The sequence below is a fragment of the Egretta garzetta genome, unplaced genomic scaffold (genome assembly GCF_000687185.1).
Source record: "Egretta garzetta isolate BGI_Z169 unplaced genomic scaffold, ASM68718v1 scaffold94, whole genome shotgun sequence".
NCBI lineage: Eukaryota > Metazoa > Chordata > Aves > Pelecaniformes > Ardeidae > Egretta > Egretta garzetta.
The window spans coordinates 4,645,745-4,651,308 of record NW_009259683.1 but is presented as its reverse complement, the minus strand read 5'-3'; positions in this window follow the sequence as shown (position 1 = coordinate 4,651,308).

Genomic DNA, 5,564 nt, shown 5'->3' with positions numbered 1-5,564 from the left:
CCGGCCTCCTTTTTTTTTTTCTTCCCTTGTATTTAGAAACCTGCCAAAAGCAATAGTTACGGTTTACGACGGATTAAGGACTTTGTTTTGTTTTAAGCAAACGGCAATCAGAGGACTAAGCCACCTATAGTACATCAAAGAATGAATTTTCACTCTTTCTCTCCACACCATCCTACCCAGTAGGTTCCTGACCTACTGCTGCCAGTGAAGATGCAGTTGAACATCGTTCCAGCTCCACGAGGGGCTCGTCAGGGTGATTAAGATGCTCTTTAGAAATAATCCCCATTTCAAAGATTTTTCTCTCTCAACAGCATACAAATTCAGAGTGAAAGGAAGGTGTTGGAAAGCATACTGAAAACAAAATAGAATACATACCCATCCATTTGATGACTTGCCTTTCTTTCTTGATAGCGTTTTTTTGATTTCCTAAGATGTCACCAATGGGGTAAGTGTCTAAGGGCAGGAGGACATGCCCAGGTATGAAGGGTATGTAAGGCTGTCAAGGATGATGAGAGAAAGAAGGTAACGCCCAAAATATCATCTTGCAAGTTCAATAAATACATTGGAAACTGTGTTACCACATGAAGTTGTATTGGACTGCACACACTTGGCATACACTTCTAGACCAAAGCAGTGTACAAGCCATGCTCCTTTCTCTCACCAGAAGGCAGAATTTAGACAGCTTTCATGGAGGTTTTGTTTTTAGTGGCCGTGTCAACATGAGCAGGTAGCATGGTGTGGTAGTTTGTGTGAATTCCCTGTTGTCCTTTTTCCTGGAGGGATGTTACTTTGATCTACCTCTGATTTGGTCCTGCTTTTTAGCAGTTGGAGAATATGAAGCGTGCTCCAAGCCTGCTCTGGAGCATGAAGCTGGTGGTCAGCAGATTTGCCTTAAAAGCACACTGGCAGTCTGAAGAAACCATGAAGAGAAGGGATAAGGCTTGGCTTGGTCAAAGGAACATCATTATGAGCATCTTAATTCCTAGCTCTTGTAGTTAGTTGAGGCTAGGTCTTATGAAGAATAATCTTTTTGTAGTGGTAATTGCATTATGCTGGTGTGGGAAGTCATGTTTGGGGCAGGAGAGTGATATTTTAGATAATCTGGATGAATTTTGCAAATGTTTTCTAAAATCAAGTGAGAAGCTCTGAATTATAACTTGTTCACACCAGGTTTTCGCAATGAGCAAGAACATGCTGGAATATGGTTATGGCAAGGTAAGTTGTTTTTTGGTTTTGTTTTTTTTTCTTTTGGTGAAATTTTTTTTTGTGAGAAATGGCAGTTGCATAGGCAGTCTTGGTAAGCTAGAAGAGTAACTGGAAGATTAGGTACTTAAATAAAAATCTACTTAGAGGGGAAAGGATCATAGTATAGTGCATTACAAATTTTGAAGGAAAGATGGTGGAAATCAGAGTTGTCAGATTCCAGAACTTGTTAACTTCTGCAGACATGCACTATCTTGTCATCAAAGCAGCATGTTCTTAGATTAACTTGATTTAAAATTGTGTCCTAAATTGTTGCTGCATTGTTTTCTGAGGGTGGACAGAAATTTGTCTGCTTCTTGAGTGAAGTGGAAAATTTCTGGTTTGATTATTTGTAACTGCTTTATTTCAAGCAGTACATGCTTGATTAATACGATTTTTTTTTTCCTGAAATAAATCTGATTAAGTTTCACATGAGGAACTTTTTGCTAGCCTTTTTCCTTCTTTTCCCAGGTTACAAAAGAAGCCCATCCAGCATTCATTCATGACTCAAATGCCCATGGGTTAAGAATCTGGACCTTTTAGCTCAGTCTCTTCCTTACCAAATACGTTTTCACTTGCCAGCTTTTTCTTTTCAGTATCTATCACATCATGTCTAATATTTGGGACAAAGTAGAGTGATTTTTTTCACCCTACAAAGACTGTCTCTTTCCTCGTTCTCAAAGCCACTACAGGGCAGGGGAAGACATCCTGGCTCTCAAAGTTGTCCTTAATTCTGAGCAAAGCCTGACTGACTAGTGACATTTTCTCCCAACACATTTGCTTCACTGTGGTGTACTTTAAATAGTGAAATTTTAGAAAACCATTCTGTATAATGGCATGCTTATTTTCTGTTCCTTTGGGTTCTTCTTTTGAAACATGTTCAAGCTTGTAAGGGCAATTTATGAACTGTCCTTCCTGTAGAAGCACCATAGATCTTTTTCTAGTCATGTGTCATTGGAAATACTAAAGGTTTAAGTCAAATTGTGTCTTATGGATTGCTTTTGATTTATGCTCTCTGACACTTAGCCAACACTATTATTTTCACTGCGTTTGGGGAATTATAAGTGACAGAAATTTAATAAAAAAATTTTACTAGTGATTCTTAAGAAGAGAATTCATCACACAGTTGTTCTCACACTGGAAATATTTTATGCCAGAAACAAGATAAACAAATACAATGGGTTTTTTTCTGTTGAGGTTTTTTTTTGGGTTTTTTGGTGTTTTGGTTTTTTTTTAATTCAAGTAGGAAGTTGTTATTCAAAATACATTAGGAACACATCTGTTCAGATAAAAGATGCCACATTTGCTTTCCTACTTTGGAATAGGAACTTTCCAGCTGCAGTAGTTCTTGTTTCCGTATCCAAGCACACAATAAATTTTTAACGCATGATTGAGAAATAGTAATCTTTTTTTACCCCAAACTGAAAAAGCATAACCTGACTATGAAAAATGGGGGACAGAGATTAAAACGTAGCCTATTCTTAAAAGCTTTAAATGTTATCTTAAAATACACCTTCATGGTTAAGATTTGAAGTACGAGGACTTTTAAGAGCCAAGAACAAATAGCAAAACCAGAAATACTGTCTTTCCACTGATGCATATCTATTCTTATGATGATTATGAGAGAACTGACCTTAAATAAGGTATTGTTTCATGCCTAAATAGTATCCGTACGTTTGTTGTACCTAAGACCAAATACCTCCATGATTTTCTTTTTTTGTTGTTGTTGTTTTTTTGAGAGATGTTACCTAGGCACTGATAAGAGGACTGGTGGTTGTAGGTGGTGAACACCTATTTGTAGGCAGAATGCAAAATGGAGTGAAAGAAGCAGCGTGCTCACGGTAGCCCATCCCAGGATATGCTGGGGCTGTGGCAATATCCCCATGAGAAACTTCCATTAAAAAAAATTACTTTTTCTTTGTTTCAGAATAAGAGAACTGGTGCTGAACTGGGAAGTTTAAGGGCTGATATCTCACAGCTTTATGTAGTTACCAAGAACGGTAACTAGTTACGTGGAACTGGAGCTTTATTGCAAAAGAGGATTTTTTCATTGGTCTGTACAATTCTTCTGCCCACTGCACATGACAAGTGTTTTAATCTGAATTTCTACAAAATGTTTCTAGAAGTGTTAGCTTTAAGCTTTATTTCGCACTGAGCCAGCTGGCTTCATAGAAACTTTAAACTATTCGACTTTAGTGTCAGAATTCCCATTTAAAACAAGACAAAAAGCTTCTGTAAGTTGATATATCAACTTGTTTAGTTGGTTACAGTATAAAAACTTAATCTGACTGTCATTGAAAGTTGTGGTTTACATCATTATTTCATGAATCATGCTAAGTTTTCCCCAAGTAAGCATAAAGAAAACCAGAAGGATCCTACACCATTCCTGTTTTCCAGCTGATAAAGTGTCACTGTATGAATTTATACTTTTGTAGGTATCTTTGCTTTTTGAAGAGATAAAAATATTGTGGAGCACTGCAAAGTAAAAACAAAACAGTTCATACACCATCAGTGTCTTTGTTAGCAGCTCCTGCAGCTCATGGATTAAGTGATCACCAGTTTTGGTGCTATCTATATGTCAGTGCCAGGAATGCAACTAATGGAAAATGTGCATGTGCTAATGTTTGTTTGTTTGTTTTTCTTTTGAAATTGCACAAACAGTTAATCTACATTGTATAATTTATATTGGTTGCACTTACTGTATTAACATTTTAAATAAAACTTTTTCCTCATACAGTGGTTTCTGTCCATGTGTAATGAAACATCGCTTGCCACATCCAACTCTTCAGAAATAAAGCATGACTCCAGGCCAGCAGTTATGTGCCTGTTCTGCTCCATGGAGCGAAAGCTACCAGATGTTTAATAGATATCTGGTCCCATCATCCATAGACGTCTGTGTCCTACAAGGCTCTGCTGATTGCACATATCTTTACATCTTTTCAGAATTCAACACCGGAGTAAAGTATTTGTGGGTTTTTTGACATATGATGCTGGTCTAGACATGTTTTTACCATTGTGTGCATGCTCTGTCAAACAATCAAACCCAACCGAATTTCACGTAGTGTAGGTTGTGCCTCTTAGACTTCCTCTGGGCGGGTGGTTCCAGGGCTTCATGTTGATTATAGCAGTTGATTCCTTTGTGCATATTAGTTTACTGCCCAAGCAATTTCGTATCTGTTTTTTGGGTTTTCCTGTGTAGACTGTGAAACAAATTGTAGCTGTGTCCCCAGGTAATAATGTATTCATGTGTTCTGTCTGTAAGTGAAAATCAGCTAGCTCAGTCTATACAATTAAATGCAAATGGATGTTGTTGCTATAATATTAGCATTTCGTAACAATAAATGGAGAGTTAGGTATGTGTGTTCTGTGTAGTGGTCTCTGCCAGTATGGATCACTTACAAATTAGCTTTAGTCAGTTAGATTGGCTGGATCATACTTGCAAAAGCCTAACCAATTATTTAGCTGATATATTTTACTTTATCCAACGCTTATTTCCCAAAGGAGAAACTCTTTAACGGAAGTACATACTTTTTGTGTAGTTCAGCATCTGTGATGGTAAGAAAGGAGAGAACCCTACTCGTGTCAGGATCAGAGTGGTGTAATTTATGTAAAACAAATGCTTATGTAGCTTATTCGGGGCCAATTAGCTGTTGCAGTGTCTGCAATTCTTTTGCGTGATTATCTGTTTATATGCTGAATCTTTGCAGTATTGTTAGACCAGTTTTTCCATAATGGGGTATCAAATCAGGCAAGTGTTCTTGCAAACATTTTCTTCTCTTTCTCCATAAAAGGGTATGTGTACTTACAGCAATCTCTTTCATAATGGGTCATATTCTCTTGCCATATTTTTAGTGTGATAGATGCTCTTTTCTATTCCTATCATCCCGTAATTTGGAGAATCTGTAGCAGAAAAACCCTAAAACAAAACACCACTTGGACCAGGACTCCTAGTACTAATTGGTAAAACATGTTCTGATTGACATGCAGAAGAATAGAAAACACTCACGGTTTGACACAATTGAACCTATATCAGGTTAGGAGCTCAGTGTCACTTAGTCCAGCCTCCCAAGTAGATCTGGTTGCTCAGGGCTCTGTCAGCTCTCTGAGGACGGAGGTAGCACAGTGCCTCCCATTAGGTAGCTGAAGACAGCAAAGCTGTCTTGTGGCTAAACAAATCCTTTTCTTTCAGTCACTCCTCATATTTTGACATGCTTCAGCCTCACAATCATCTGTGGCCCTCCACTGGACTTGCTTCAGTATGTCAATGCTGTTCGTGTAGTGGGCAGCCAAAACCCAATAGCTAAAACCCCAGGGCCTCTAAG